This window comes from Schistocerca gregaria, chromosome 1, assembly GCF_023897955.1.
Source record: "Schistocerca gregaria isolate iqSchGreg1 chromosome 1, iqSchGreg1.2, whole genome shotgun sequence".
Classification (NCBI taxonomy): Eukaryota; Metazoa; Arthropoda; class Insecta; order Orthoptera; family Acrididae; genus Schistocerca; species Schistocerca gregaria.
The window spans coordinates 447401381-447419020 of NC_064920.1; the positions used below are offsets into that span (position 1 = coordinate 447401381).

Consider the following 17640-nt stretch of genomic DNA (forward strand, 5'->3'; position numbering starts at 1 on the left):
TTTCAAGTTTTATTACACCGGGACAGCCTTCGTAATGACATACACTTTATATTTGTCTTTAGATAAGTCTTTATATTTGCTATTTTGTAGTACAGGACGTAACAAATAAATACGCAATGAGACATAGAGAAATTACATTTAAAGACAATGATGACACTGAAATGTTCGCGATTTATGATTATTCTCTGAGCGTTACAAAATGCGGGACATGGTTTTTAGTGGTGTGTGTCACCAGCACGGACAGCAGGGCATGCTCCGCCACGTGCTGGCTGGCCACAAGGTTGGGAAGGACTTTTTGTGGTAACGCGGTTGACAACCGATGGATGGTCGTTGGTGCACGCGGACGTTCTACATTATGTCTCCCTAATATATCCCACACGTGCTCGATGGGATTTAAGACCGGAGAATGGACAGGCCAGTCCATTCGCCGAATATCCTCTCGTTCCAAGAGCTGCTCCACTTGCGGTGTTCGATGTCGTCGCGCATTGTCATCGATAAAGATGATGGCAGGGCCCATTGCGCCCCTGAAAAGACGCACCAGGGGAAAGGTGTACAGTTTTTCGAGAACGCGCTGACCGAAAAATGTACAGTGTTCAAAGATTTGGAGGTCGGTACGTCCACACCTCACTACGCCTCCCCACGTCATCAGACAACATGTTCGACACATCTGGACGTACCCTCATATGGCGAGAGTTGCTAACACTTTCGAGCATCGTCGTTTGATGGAACTGATGTAAGATTTTCCCTTGGCGACGTTGAGGACAAAGGATGTTAAAGTAAAATTATACGTAAACTTTATTCTTTCTATTTTATCATTCGTGGAGACAACAAATCGATATGATAAGCGCGTGTAAACAAACCTTGAAGGGTGTTTAAACGTTAATTATGAACCCCTTACGTCTGTCAAAACGTGTAACAACCGCTAAGTGCGTGAGGACCTCTCACACTTTTGTCTGGAAATGTGTCTTTTCTCATGTGCACAGACGAGATGTCTACTCTAGTCGAGGTATGTTTTATTTTCAGAAATTTTTGTATGCTTCTTTCAAGGTCATAGTTAATGAATAATAAACGTTTTCTAAAGCAAACAACTTGTAAATTTGGAAGAGGAGTTCTATAAAGGTTTGGGATCAGTCGGATGTTGTCGCCATCATACCACGATATTTCTGCTGACAATCATTCATTCATCTTCAGGTGAGTTCTAACAGATTATTGGTGTTTGTCGATGAGTTAGTACCAAAATTTGGTGCGTTTGCGAGAGACATACAGGTAGGTTTTCACTGCATGAGCGCCCTCTGACGAATGTAGCGCTCTCTGTCAAATTTTTCATTTGAGGGGCGCAGTCGCATGCGTAACAGTGATACTGCATGCGCCCTCTCTGTCGAATTGCGGGCACGCAGAATTAAAGTTCAGTTTATCAAATGTGCCGTTGACGATGCTTTTTAAATACGCCAGGGAAAACACGAATGACACGAAAAATTCGTTCCTTTCAGCCCCAGAAGTTCAATGATGAAACAACAAATCTAAGAAGAAATGGACGTCAACAAGGGACGCTTGAATCCCAGTCTCGAGTGGGAGGACATAGTTATTCTATTATAACACTAAGGAAGCTCTGATTTCATGCCAACACTGAGTAATATTAGGTAAAGCAGTATTAGAAAAATTGTTTATTGATTTACTAGCTGCAGTGCTCGGCGATGCCTGAAATGTTCAATATCTGAAAACACATAGTGATTGGCCGTAGTTCTCGTTGATACTCTTAGCTAGAGCAAGCCGCTTGAGAAACAGCAATGTAGAAAGAGTTATCTGAATCACACGTTCGTAAACATCAAGATCTAAGCTACCGGTTCTGACTTTTGCAAGTATGCAAACCAAATGTTTGGCAATAACAATTACGCCATAGATTATGCTTTGATTTCTTTTCAAATTACAATTTAAAATAATATATGTGTAATGCGTAACATACTTTTCGACGTTTTGGTTACAATGTTTTTCCTACATCCGTCGAAATGTTCATTATGGGATCGTGTAAAACTTGAAGTAAATCGCCCAAGCACCTTTAGAGATATTTGATAACAACCTTTCCTCTTTATACATGATGAACATTAACAGAACCGGCAAATTGCAGGGACAGGTTCTACAGGATACTGAGACGATCTCTAGTACAAGCTTCGAATCTGGTGTACGCACCGTCAGTCGCCTCCCTCCACGTTCTTCTTTCTTAAAGGACCCATGATAAGACAGACGCCCAAAAAGGACTTGAAATGTTGTCTGATGTGACTGGGTGTATGTGAGGGTACTTGTTTTGGTATAGCTGTGCTACCTCTCGACCGTTTCCAACTGTTTCGCCGGGAAACACCGTCTCGGCTTCTTTCCGGCGTTAATAACAGACCATTCTGCTGTTTACAGTACTCTACGTCAATCACACAGCCTGCAACTCAAAAGGAACACACGGTTCGTAGTCAGACGAACTATCATTTGTCGGCACCTTCTAGCATGGCAACGATGCAGTTCAGGACATGTTCAGAGGACCTTTTTTTCCTTCATTTCCAACTGGGAATCCGTCCCTGCTGTTTGTCGGTTTCATTAGTGTTCACCCTGTCAGACTGGGAAATCTTATGTAGACAGTGATCTTTTTGCCTTGAAGGAAAAGTCTGCAAAATTTCGTCGAGATTGGAATAAAACTATAGATTTGTATGAATTACAGACAAACAAAAGCACACTCTTCTTTATATATGTATACGTAGATGGATGACATTCTAATTATTAAAACAGTTTGTCCACGAGATGAATATTTTGAAAGCAAACTGGGATAGTGTTCTCTCGACCATTGAAATATGTTGCACCTCACACCTTGTAGTTTGAAATATATATGACGAAACAAAAGTTGTATCATCTAATCATTATTTTGTTTAAGGATTGCCACCAACAAGCATAAGCCCATGAGAACACTCATGGGGACACTGTTGCTAGCCGCTTCTTTGTCCACGTAACCCCTTATCAAGCTTATTTTCCATACTCTGGACTCGTTGGAGCGGCTTCAGCAAATATTTCTGCTTCGGCCACTGAAAATCCATGACGGTCAAATCTATTATCAAGTTACTCATTAGCTGTATACGTAAATTATTGGAACATATTGTTGTATCGATAACAGTGATTTTCAGAACTTTCCAATTAAAAAATATCGTTTTACTACTAACTGCCATAGGCAGATTTTGAAACTTACATTATGGTTTTACACGCGGCCATTTAGACGTCTCCCGAGGAAACTGGAATCTGCAAAGCCGTTTAACTGGCTTTATAGTCTCCACAACAGGGGCAGGCAAGGAAAGTGTGAGACTGTGGGCCTTGCCTGTAACAACACTCCTCCAAGTGCACCACGAGACCTGATCTCTTCAGCAAAGTACATGACACTTTTTTTCTGTAGAAATTTTAGGGTACCAAGCTGCACAGACAGCTTTTCTGTGTTACGCAAATCGTCCACACGTATTCTCATTCCACGCTCATAGCCCTGATACAAATTGTTAATTAGACACTGTGTAAGAAGCTCAGGGTTTCGTTTGGAGTTCTTATCTATAAATTTCTTCCCACTAAGCCTTTACGTAGCTTCCACAACCTGGATAACATTCGCTGCTGGAAGTATCAAACAGTTCACTCCTTTATTTTTAAATCTTCCTATGTTATGTCATTAGCTCCACTTGCATGGCATGTACATTCTTTGTGATTAAGAAAGTTTGCGTTAAATGCCAGATGTTTCTCTTGCACAGATAGAGCTGCCATAGCTTCCTTGGAAACTGCCGAATTTTAAATTAACTTCTATAGAACTCAGTTTTAGTATTAAATACCATTACTCTTGCCATTTTGAAAACCACGAAAAGAGAAATAAAGCTGCAAAAGCAAAGTCACACTCGGCAATGTACACAACTTACGAAAACAAACAATAATAATAGCGACGAATGGAAAAACTGGTAGAAACCGACCTCGGGGAAGATCAGTTTGGATTCCGTAGAAATGTTGGAACATGTGAGGCAATACTGACCTTACGACTTATCTTCCAAGAAAGAATTAGGAAAGGCAAACCTACGTTTCTAGCATTTGTAGACTTAGAGAAAACTTTTGACAATGTTGACTGGAATACTCTCTTTCAAATTCTAAAGGTGGCAGGGGTAAAATATAGGGAGTGAAAGGCTACTTACAATTTGTACGAAAACCAGATGGCAGTTATAAGAGTCGAGGGGCATGAAAGGGAGGCAGTGGTTAGGAAGGGAGTGAGACAGTTGTAGCCTCTCCCCGATGTTATTCAATCTGTATATTGAGCAAGCAGCAATGGAACAAAGGAAAATTCGGAGTAGGTATTAAAATCCACGGAGAAGAAATAAAAACTTTAAGGTTCGCTGATGACATTGTAATTCTGTCAGAGACAGCAAAGGACTTGGAAGAGCAGTTGAACGGAATGGGCAGTGTCTTGAAAGGAGGATATAAGATGAACATCAACAAAAGTATTTGTATGGAGTGTAGCTATGTATGGATGTGAAACATGGACGATAAATAGTTCGGACAAGAAGAGAATAGAAGCTTTAGAAATATGGTGCTACAGAAGAATGCTGAAGATTAGATGCGTAGATCACATGACTAATGATGAAGTAGTGAATAGAATTGGGGAGAAGAGGAGTATGTGACACAACTTGACAAAAAGAAGGGAGCGGTTAGTAGGACATGTTCTGAGGCGTCAAGGTATCACAAATTTAGCATTGGAGAGCAGCGTGGAGGGCAAAAATCGTAGAGGGAGTCCAAGAGATGAATACACTATGCAGATTCAGAAGGATGTGGATTGCAGTAAGTACTGGGAGATGAAGCTTGCACAGGATAGAGTAGCATGGAGAGCTGCTCCAAACCAGTCTCAGGAATGAAGACCACAACAACAACAATAATAGCGCGTCTATAAGCTGTCTTTAGTGCTCTCCGCCTTTTTGAATACGTTTGTGACAACATTCTGACAATGTGACTTCCATAACTGATGGCAAAAAAAAAAACAATTTTTTCATGTGCCTTGTATCCTTCCTAAATTGAAAGAGGGTGTGGCCCATGCAGTCTTTTATTCAAAGCAAGTTCAGAACCAAACGAATGGTGGTATAGATGGTAAACCAAACATTTTTGAAATCAGAAAAAAAGAAAAGAATTTCCAGAGGTTCCTTAATAACGAATTTCTTCATGCCAATACTGTCGTTTCAGAATAATCCATAGAGTGTCCCGAATGTGCAGCTACGGCTGAGTTGCTGATTTGGGGCAGACGTAGATCGAGGAACAAATTTTCTGAAGATCTGAGAGAACGTTGCGGATGAGAAGATCAAGTGATGCATGGCGGAAGAAGGCTGTATTGAGGAGCCTCAGCCTGTTAGCCCCGATGATAACATAATTTTGTACACCGTTGTCCACACTTCAAAACGGAACGGATCTGACAGAAATCGGTACCGGAACCACAAGAAGAAAGGAATTTAAATTATCTGTACAGTAAGTGTTACTGCTACGCAGCCTCTAACAATGAGAAGTTCCACTAACAGCGGATAACGTTTCCGTGCCCTCGACGGTCTCGGTTGTCGCCGCGAGGTCGTTCACCTTCAGCGTCCGTGTTATTAGCAGCGTGAAGGCCCCGGAATTGCCTGTCATGCTGCAGTGATTGTGCGTTGCCTCCGAGACTGTGATTTGGCGTTTCCTATATACGTCCGCTGCATGCATTCTGACGTTGGTGAGTTTCGCGACGGTTTGTTACGGCCGCCATTATACTCGTAACTCGATGTTCTTCTTTTGTACCGCTTCCTCAGTTTTTCCATCATTTTCTTGTCGACGAAGCAATTAAAGGAGCGAAGAAAGTTCCAGTAAAGAAATAAAGATGAAATAGGAGCAGTGCTTTGGATCATAATTATATAAACGTCTTTGGAAGGAACCAGTAATCGCTTTCTCTCCTCCCATCAGATTCTTTAATGAACTGAACTGCCATGATCAGTGTCAAACTATTCACCAGTCACAGTGAACGCTGCACATCATTTTACACTTTTTATTTCTTGAAACGAATCCTCCAACTAAACTTCGTCTCCAACTCTTTCGGGTACTGGGTGATTGTAATTAAAGTGCGGCTACTCAATGTGGTCCAGTGTGGGCTGTAATTATCGTATGGCAGCGAAACTTGGTAGATATACTAACGCGTTAAAGCGGAACCGATTTACGCTGGAAAAAAATAGTTCCTACTGTGGTCACCAGGTGCAATTCTGGCGCTGTGAAGGCACGTAGTAATGTTTTCGTATGTAATGGATTCGGAATAGGATGTGGGCAGAAAAGTCAAACAAGTGAGAAAGGCATGATCTTGATTTTCTTATTAACCACCGCTAACACAACTTGTTTAATACTAGCACCGAAGACGATGGTGAGGTGCTGAATTCTTAAAATGACGTGATAGTTTTTCACAGCAGTTCCGGTGGAATTGGAGCATCGTGTTCCTGTACACCTGCTTTCAGATCAGGTAGAGACCGAAAGTGTTTGAATCTTCTTATTGCGAGAGTACTGAAGGACGATCTGTTTTGATTGTTAATAACCATTCAAAAGATAAAAATCTTGCTTTTTAACGGGGTGTGTTCCTGACAGCTGCGTTCATTTAGATATCCCCAGAGCCAAATGTCACACGGAATCAGATCAGATGATCTTTCAGGTCATGCATCTGGAAAGCCTCTGGATATAACACGTTTGCGGAAGATTTCATTAAGCACATATTTCACTGGGAGAGCCACACGAGCTGTCGCACCATCTTGCATGGAGACAGTGGTTCCCACACAGTTGCGCTCGTCCAAAGTAGCAATCACGTACCGTACAAGGAGGTCTCGATAATGTGCGGACGTCATGGTACACCAGAAAGGTCCTCTGGGTGTACTCTCTCCAAAGAAGGACGGACTATGCGCAAAGCTGCTTGGGAATTGACATATGGCGAGTGCAACGGGCTCATCGGGCACAACACTAGGTTTAACGGTATCCCAAATTCGGAAGGTCTGTGTACTCACGTTTCAAAACCACGTCGGACCACACTTGGGTTTTCCGCGATTTCCCTAAATCTAAAAATGGTTCAAATGGCTGAGAGCGCTATGGGACTTAACATCTGAGGTCATCAGTCCATCAGTCCCCTAGACTTAGAACTACTTAAACCTAACTAACCTAAGGACATCACACATATCCATGCCCGAGGCAGGATTCGAACCTGCGACCGCAGCAGCAGCGCGGTTTAGGAGTGAAGCGCCTAGAACCGCTCGGCCACAGCGGCCGTCCCCTAAATCTCTCCAGGCAAATGCAAGGATGGTTGCTTGGAAAGGAAGCGGCCGATTTCTTTCTCCATTTTTGACACAATAAGAACTTATATTACGTCACTAATGAACTCGATGCCAACAGGAAGTTAAACCCAATCTTCCTTCCTTTTTCATTCCTGTGTACTCACTGCACCCCTAAGTGTAAAATGTGCTTCGTCACTCCGTAGAATATTGCCAGGAGACTTGTCATCAACTTCTGTCCATGCCAGAAACCGAAGAGCAAATTGAGGACGATGCTGCGGATCATGAGGTTTCAGTTGCTGCACCGTCCAGATCTTGTACTGCAGCACTGTTATTGCTGATGTTCACATAAAACTCTTTCACTAACAGTGTACGGTCTCTCTTCTTGATAGCCGTACTGTTCACTCACGTTATGGCTTGTCAAATGACAGCATGGATATCACAGTCTCATACAGTGTACAGTGCTAGATTTGCACCTGATGGCCACAGTTGGAACTAATTTTCTTTGCTCTATAAATCGGTTCCTCGTTAACTCATTCGCATAGCTACCAAGTTTCGCTGCCACACGATACTTACAGCCAAGAATGGGGAAGCTGCACTTTAATTGTAACCACCCGGTAGAATGTATAGAGATACAAAAGATATTACAATACAAATTCAGTCTTAGTCGTAGTGACCACAGCATTGAATGACAGATTATGTAAATTTAACCATTTAACTACAATCGGGTCTCAGACAGCCGTCCATAATGTTTAATATCTTCTCTCTTAGTAACTGTGATGTTTAGTATCTTATATGTTAGTAACTGTGAGCAATATGCATATGGACATAGCCTGTTGCACAAGGTGCTTTATGTTTTATGTATTTTATCGATGGCAAACCTTTTATAATGTGCTTTTTTGTCCACTTGAAAACTTTTGCTTGAGGTCAGCATAAAATTAACATGTTTTACAACAAAATATTTTAAGACTTCAAGACGACAGAATAGTGTATTGAAACCGGTTGTCTTTAAATTAAAGCTATCTAGGCTGTTAAATGGTTTTGTAACAAGTAAAGAAAAAAGTCAAGGCGGTGGTCATTGTTAGTTTTCTTCAACATGGTCGATGTAAGTGTAATGAATGAAAACATAATTTCGAACTTACTGGCTACTAATAATAAACAGTGAAATGTCGGACTCCCATCATCAATTTGGGTAAAATTCTAGCAGGGGTAAAGAAGTCAAAGAATTCGTTAGTAGTGCCAGATCCAGAGATACAGAGAGGTCAGTGAAACCACCATCTAAGAAAGAGAGAAGATGTGCCCATTGTGTAGAGAAGAAAGATAGAAAAAGTCAAATCACATTTTATAAGTGCACCAAACCAGTAAGCTCGGAACATTCAGCTATTGTCTGTAGGCCCTGTCCAAATTTACAATAAAAAACCACGAATAAAAGTATAGAAATTATATTTTTTAAACGTAAAGTTTAAATCCATAAAATTATTCCAAAAGTATAGCTCAGAAGTCGTTCACATCATAAGTAGTCAAAACAGTATCAATTTATTTCAATTTAAACAACACGGGCCTGAGAGACCTCACTGGTAGGCAACACTATACAGATTTTCTGGTAAGCAGAGGATTAAAGCTATTGGATGGTGGATTATATTATGTCTTACCACGACTGCTACTCCTCCTCTACCTCTTCCATCGTTCGGCCATCTCCGTATGCAGTGTAGCTTTGACTGAAAATTGTTTGTTTTGGTTGGAGCCATGTTTCCGTGTTTGAGCTGTGCAGCTCTACGGCAACTGTCTCTCAAAACTTCCTTTATTTCACAGATAAAGTGAAATGTCACGTTGCATAATTTGATAGTGACAGATTATCAGACGCTGTATTTGTGAGAGATTGCTGTATATTGCCTTCAGTTAGTATTTACTCCCTTCAGTTAAGTATTAAGTCGTATAATGTTTCGGCTAGAATATCATCCAAACCTACAGTTTAGTCTGTGGTTCTAGTGCTGATAGGCGCGTGGCATTTAGGAACGCTTTCCAAAATCTTGGGTCAATTAAAAGTCAGTTGTAGATAGTCTCGGTCCGGCACACAGTTTTAACCTGCCAGGAAGTTTCATATCAGCGCACACTCCATTGCTGAGTGAAAATCTCATTCCAGCTTGTAACCCGACACGCGCTCAACGGGATTTAAGTCTGGGGAATGGGCGGCGGTTCTATGCGTTCAGTCCGGAACCGCGCGACTGCTTCGGTCGCAGTTTCGAATCCTGCCTCGGGCATGGATGTGTGTGATGCCCTTAGGTTAGTTCGGTTTAAGTAATTCTAAGTTCTAGGGGACTGATGACCTCAGATGTTAAGTCCCATAGCTCGCATAGCAATTTGAACCATTTGAATGGACGACCAGTCCATTCGCCGAATATCCTCTCGCTCCAAGAGTTCTATTTCGTCCTGCTTCGTCATCCATATCGCACCGCTGAAAGACTAACTTGGAGAATGAGCACAGTGTCACAATAACATTGGCCGGTGACCCTACCGTGTTCAAGGATTTGAAGGTCAGTACGCCCATGCAGCCTTACGCCTCTCCACACCATAGTATCTCTACTACCAATACTATCATGTTCGACCAAGTTCTAGACATAGCGAGAAATGGTAATACGTAAGGCACCCAGGATCACTGTCGAACAAGATCATGTTGGAGGTCTAGGTGCCATGGCGTGGGAGTTCCTGGGTACATTACGTGCCCAAGCATAGCAAGGGCTGGGAATATGCAAGGCACCCAGGATCACTGTCGAACAAGGTAGTTTTGGATCTAGGTGTCATGGCGTGGGAGGTATAATGTTACGTGGGCTTAATGACATTCAGCTCTTTGAACAGGATACACTGACCGATCAGCATTATTGTGAGACTGTACTCCTTCTCCATGCGCGTCTTTATAGGGGTGCATTAGGCCCTGACTTCTTTTCTATCGATAACAATGAGCACCAAATAGGACTGCTAAGACACAGTTGCTGCTGGAACGTGAGGATTTTCGGCTCATGGATTGGCCTTCTCGTCCCATCCGACTTACATCCTGCCCCAACGTGTGAGATGCGTTGCGTAAACGACCTCTAGCATTCCACGAGCACCAACGACCACCAGTAATAGTCAGTCGCTGGAGGAGGCATGGAACACCTGACCACAATAACTCCTTACCAACCTTGGGGTCAGCACGGGGACACGCTACAGAGCATACAATGCCGTCAGTGATGATTACACACCTTATTAAACCTTTGTCTCTTGTGATGTTCAGGAGACCAGGAAATCGCGATGATTTCAATGTAATTACTGTCTTTGAATGGTAGTGTCATTTTTGTTCCTATCATTTCGTATTTGTTGCAGTTACTCTCGTCATCAAGTCATACACACCAATGTATAATACGCAAAAGATATGATAATGCCGGAAAACCGTAAGTGAATATTTTGAGTAACGAAACTACCAGAGGAAAAGTAAAGAATATTAATGTTAGATCAGATACATCAGAATGGTTGTTAAACTTTTGCGTGGAATTAAAACCACCTGCGTATAGCGCTGACGAATAACAAATGAATAAGTAAAAGGAAGCCAGACACCCAAGCAAAAATCATCAGAAAATCATAACACGTAAATAATGGTAATATGAATCATCGATTTATGGAACTTTCTGCTAGATTAAAACTTCTTGCCGAACTGGGAGTCGAAGCTGGAACCTCGCATACAATTAATTGATGCTGGCTTGTGGAGAAAATGATCGTCTCGTTTCCGAGTACAATTACTGCGTACGTTCATAACTGGTGGCAAGTCAGACTAAATGGAGATCAATGAACAAACCCTTACACTGTGTCTCATTATAGGTGGGACGTTGCCTTATTTGGAAAGAAAATGTGACACTGCAATTTCATATAAAAATTTGCTTGTATTACATCACCTGCAGCAAACTGCCTATATTCTTTAACAATAAGAACTAATAAAATACCATCTTGTGCTGAAGGAGACTGGCAGGTAGTGTGGAATGCATCATATATTTGTTTGACTCCATGTTTTAAATAGTAAAAGCTCTAATGTAAGAATATTACCACTTCACAAAACTCTAATTCTGCGATGTTACGATTTCTTTCTAATTGTCTGAAGCTTCAGTCATTTAGTTGTATCATAATCGTTAGTGTGCTGCTTCATTTAAGGCTGAAGATAATCCATTTTTTGGTAATTGGCGCTAACGTACTTAGGTATAAATAAACTGCATCACTCAAGCAGGCCGAACAAATCCAGAAATCGGCAGTCACACTGAGCTGCGTATCAGCAATAAGTGATTAAGAGTTCGGAGGGATGTGCTCCAGAAGCACACTCACTTTTGTGGCTGAAAAAGTAAGTGTTACTGCCAACTCGCCAGATAAGAGACTCCAGAGGAGTTGCAAATATAAAAGCAAGATCCAGTGTACATCTTCCACGCAAGTTTTAACAGCCATATCATCGGCGTTCGTGAAAAGGGTTTGTCGTGTTGTCAGCTATCAACGTATCTGATGTAATACCACTGCGAGAAAGATTCTTGGGTTAAAACAGTGGTCGAAAGAGCAAGATATACAGCAATAATCGTGCACTGAACTGTACTCACAGCAGAGGAACTGAGCCATCTTATTCGCGTAGTCAGAAGAACCATAAAATTTCAATGAGTTGTTTCGACGCTGAAGGACTGTAAAAGGTGTGTACCTGTCTGTGTAATCTGTTCGACGCCGTCCTCTGCGTGCGGGACTGGCGGTAGAATTTTCGGGAGGGTTTCCATTGTTCAGGAACAAAAGTCATATACGTTTACGTAGGGGCGAATCGTGCAGTATCGGCCTGCTTACGTTTTTTGACTTTACTGTGTAATTGAGGTGATTAAGTGAAACATTAACATACTATTCTGTTACCTCAAGACATATTTTATGAATATCACAGTATAATGAATTTTATTTGTTATTTGTTTTTATTTGTTATTTACAGTAATTAATTACAGCCGGTCGCTGTGACCGAGCGTTCTAGGCGCTTCAGTACGGAACCGCACTGCTGCTACGGTTGCAGGTTCGAATCCTGCCGCGGATATGGATGTGTGTGATGTCCTTAGGTTAGTTAGGTTTAAGTAGTACTAAGTCTAGAGGACTGATGACCTCAGATGTTAAGTCCCATACAGCTTATAGTCATTTGAACTATTTTGAATTAATTACATTGAAAGCAAAACAAGCTACAATTACAGACCTTTCATCAAGTGTCTTGTATTATCGGTCATTGCCTTGTCTGTGATAATATCAGTTGTTAATGATAAACTGTACTGATACCTAGAGGTAAAATATAAAATATAAAATAGTCACCTGATCTACAAATCCAGCATGTGCCCAGCCTCTACACTTCTTACACAGCAACCAGTCATTCTCAAATGACTCTAAACACGTAATGCTCTTGTCAGCCTCTTATTCTGATGCGTTACTACCAGTAAATTCCAATTTACTTCACCGAATTGTAATTAACTCTTCATGGCAAAGCTTTGCGTGTTTGTTATATTTTGGACCCCCAACATAAGTTCAGTTATGTTCAACTCTTCTTCCAGCTTTTACTTTCCTTGGCGTTATTCTCTTCTCTTCGGTGACGATCTTTTTCTTTTCTGATTGTTGAAAACGCTTCAGCTGCTTTCCTCGCGATTATTTTATTAGATATACCCTTGCCGACAGTCGTTGTCATGCACTTTTCATTCCATTTTCCTCTTACTGTTTTTCTCATTTTCCGCCAATTCAGTGTGAGAAGAAATAAGAAGAAGAAAATATAATTTAAAAATTGGAATTACTTCTGACCGACACTGAAAGACAATCGGGTCGCCGGTACTGCGTGACGGACACGCAGTAGTCTACGGTACGCTCTTTTATAGAAATTATCATGAAACGTTTCTTAGATTTCATTCCTTAGATAACATAAATAACCGAAATATAGCGATGAAACTTATCACTTACCTTTAAAATGTGCATCACAGACCACAAAATATCTTCCGTAGCCTAAGAGATACAGTAGCACCAGTAAGCACTCAGAACAGACAAAGCACTGAACAGAGTAAGTAGATATCAACCTCCGGTGCACATGGATACACAAGCTTCCTTTTGTTTACCGTAGCTTCAGCCATCTGGAGGCGGAAAGGGAAACCACAGTTGTGCCTAGAGCCCGGTGCTGTAAACCGGCCGATATGCATCACTCTCCCCTAATCCTAAAAGTTTATATATGTATCCACTCAAAAAAGACTTTGTTCTCTGTAAGTTTGAAATAAGACTGAAATTACGTAACTGATACTTTGTTCTCGGTAAATTTGAAATAAGACTGAAATTACGTAACTTTAGTAGTCTGAAACACAACTGTTAGAACGGTTATGCGCTTTTCCCTGTACTGAACTTTACTGACTGCGAGAATGGAAGTTTAATTTTAGGCTGCGAGAATGTAAACTGTCAATAACTTTAAATCAAATCAAAACTGCGTGACTTTACGTAACCCAAAAACTGAATCTGATGGAACACTATTGATTTGAAATTGGCCCTGTTAATACAGCAAAAATTTATCAATTTTGAAAATAATGATCCCTGCCCTTAATGAATGCTATCCCTGAAATGATAAAAGTTCTTACGTTAATCTGCGCAACGGTAACGCTCTTCCAACTGCTCTCTGTTAGTACTTTAAACCCTGTAGTTAGCAAACAGCTATTGTGCAGGGCTGTTGCTTAGGATACATTTCAATTAAATCGAATATGACGGAGACAATAACTTCTTGAGAAAAATAGTTAATCAAAAATGACATCGATCTTTGAACTGATACTGACTTGGGCTAAGTAACAAAAAGATGCTAACTTTAAAACTTGTGTTTGACTCTTTGAAAATTAATAATCCTCACAATTGACCCACTCAATAAACTGATTACACATTAAAAATTATCTTTACAACATTATTGGATGTGAGTAGTATACATTGAGTCAGTCATCACTTATGGATACACGCATTGCATTAGTAACAATAAAACTTCCTTTATCTTAACTGTTTCCAACTTCTGTTAATATTCTTTTTGCAGTTAGCAAACTTCACAGTATCTTTCAAATAAAAAAATCATTACTACCCGTAGCGAGTATGTATATACCCAACACACATCAGATACAACATGTCTTTACACTTGAGAGTCCTCCACACATCTCTCAAACTAAAGTTAATTTAACACATCTTCCATAACATCTTTTATCAGCGATCGCTTTTGAGCTGCGATGCTACTTCACAATCAATACTACTTTTGACCATCTCTGGTTCAATATAATACTTTTTTTCACAAAACTTGAATTTACGCTGTGTATATACCTCTCAGAAGCCTACTGCCTCCTTCTCAAGCATTTGGCAGGGTTGTTATGGCGATTGGTCACAATGACACAACAAATTCTTAGCACTACGTAAGTATAGGCTGATAATAGTTCGGAAAGGTGGGAAAAAAGGCATAATTAATAAAGAAATTCAAATCTTTGTGAGCGTCTGGCTCTTTGAATAACATAAAACTATCATGGTTAATCTGCGAAGCATTTTCTTTAACCATGTAACATCAGTGATTAGGAATCATTAAGTGTACAAATAGTCAGATATGGTAGTTCTCATGTACACTATGAAACTTTAAAATGTGGCATAATATCTAAGAAACACACAATACTAGGAGAAACTCGCTCTTTACAAAGTACATGAAATTTTAACAACCTGAGTTATACAATACAGAGTTATAGAAAAACATTTCTAAGTGTTTACGAAGTTATTAAGAAACGTTGTGTTTATGTGTACTAGTATGGGAGATCAGGTGTCCATTTATAACGCTCATTTACATAGTTATGAGTAATCATAGGCACAGTTACACAAAGCATAGTGTAGTTATATCATGAGTGCAAAATATAAAGTAAAGAGTGAGAAAGGCAAGGATAAAGTCATGGCTGAGATAAAGTTACAGTTTGGATGCTCAACAAATCGAGGATCCATACACATTGGTTCATATTTCTTCATCAGAGAACAATATTTTTAAGTCGTGTTATTTTGAATATTTGTTTGACCATCACTAGACACGTCAGATCAGTGAGATTTGGCAATGAACAGACCCATTGGTGTCAGCAGTTGATACGGTACCTTTTGTGTTAGCAGAAGAGCCAACATCGTGTTACGAGTGGAGGCCGAAATTCACGCGTTTTAGCCCAAGCAGGCTGGCGTGAGGAGGGAAGAACTATACGGACGTGAGATCTGGAACACGACAAGGAATGAGAATTCAGAGAGAGGACGTAGTTAGTTTGATACCTAACTTTAATCCATTAATGATGAACGTCGCTCTTGACGGTACATGATTCAAAATATTATCTGTTCAGAACACATTCTTGAAGATAGTAATTATAGTAACTGAATATGGCACCTTGCTAGGTCGTAGCAAATGACGTAGCTGCAGGCTATGCTGAACTGTCGTCTCTGCAAATGAGAGCGTATGTAGACGGTGAACCATTACCAGCAAAGTAAACTGTACAACTGGGGCGAGTGCTAGGGAGTCTCTAGACTAGACCTGCCGTGTGGCAGCACTCGGTCTGCAATCACTGATAGTGGCAACACTCGGGTCCGACGTATACTAACGAACCGCGGCCGATTTAAAGGCAACCAACTACCAAGTGTGGTGTCTGGCGGTGACACCACATTCATCACCCGAAAATCGGAGTACGGTTGTGGTATAAGGCCTCCGCCCGCCATGGGGAGCACCCATGTTGCCGTATGCGAAGAGGTGGGGAGCCCAACAACAGGCGAGGCTGTGCCACGCGCACCCTGTCATTCGGACCTCGGGGAGCTAGGAAACGCCTGAAAACCTCTCCAGGGTGCACGGCAACATGCGGTGTATGCGAGACAGGAGGGGCCGAAGGGTCCGTCCGACCTCCATCGGGCCGGGGCATCCGACGGGCGAAGACGACATATGGTCCGGCGCGGGCAAGAGTTCCATTCGGAGGACAACTGGTCACGGGGAGCGATCGGTGGCGCCTGACGTGAGGGGGGGGGGGGGGGGGGGGGGCGCTGGCGGCGGCTGCGACTCGTCGCTGGCGGGAGAACACGCGGCGGCAGCGGTGGCGGTGGCGCGTCGCCATTGGGCAACATGGAAGGCAGTGTCGGTAACACCTGGGGCTGAGGCGAGCCAGTAGATGGGTCCCCGGGGCGCTGACCGGACGGCACCGTCGCTAAAAGCAGACTGCGAGCGGCAGATCCTGTGCGACGACAGAGGCGCAGTTGATTGAGATGCCGGCGCACCTCACCAGAGGCCCCCAAAACCAGATACGTAGGACGTCCGAGGAGGCGAAGAATGCGCCCTTCGAGCCAATGCAGTGAACCTCGATAGTGGCGATAGTAGACAACGTCGCCTGGGCCAAAGCAGGTGTCGGCCGCTGCACAGGAACCTGATGCGGCGGATGTAGCAAAGACATCAAGGTTCGATGACGGCGACCGTGGAGCAACTCAGCCGATGAGCGACCATCTTGCGGCTGAGAGCGATACGAGGACAAAAAGAGCAATAACGCGTCCTCCCAAGAATGCGACTCTTTCAGCTTCAAAATCTGTGACTTGAAAGTCCTGACCAATAGTTCAGCGGCACCGTTTGACTGTGGCGAAAACGGCGCGGACGTCAGATGTTGAAGACCATTGGCCTTCCAGAATGAAATTCTGCGGACATGAATTGTGGGCCATTGTGGGAAACAATTATCTGTGGAAGACCTTCAATGCAAAGATAGTAGATAACGCTTGGATGGTGGCAGATGATGTTGTGGAAGACAGCCGGACAACAAAAGGAAAATTACTAAAGGAATCTATCACAACCAACAATCGATCATTCCAGAATGGACCAGTAAAATCGATGTGTAATCGTTTCCAAGGGAAAGTGGTTTTTGGTCATGCAAAGAATTTCCGCCGTGGTGCTGATTGGTGTTCGGCACACACAATGCAAGAAGAGCATATATTCGTAATCGCGGCATCGATTCCGAACCAAGTACAGTGCTGACAAGCAAGTTGTTTCGTTCTCACTATAACCCAATGTCCTTGGCAGAGAAGCCTTAAGACAGAGGACTGTAACGGACGTGGGACCACGACCTTGTGAGCAAAAAATAGGTGAACCAACGGGTCCCCAATCCGTGACTTTGACAAGGTCCATTGCGTAGCAACGAACCGCAGAACAGTAGCAAGGACAGGGTCGGCAGTTGTGGCTGTAACTACACGACGAGAATCAATGAGAAACGATTCGACCACGTGATGGGTTTCCGAATCAATGAACATGCAAGCAAGTTCGGACGAA

The 17640-nt window shown here is 42.2% G+C and overlaps 1 protein-coding gene across 1 annotated transcript in view; it reads left to right on the plus strand.

The window, feature by feature from the left end:
* Positions 1-17640, plus strand: part of LOC126353287 (fibroin heavy chain-like) — a 68956-nt gene that overhangs the window by 16084 nt on the left and 35232 nt on the right. The gene's annotated exons all lie outside the window — the stretch shown is intronic.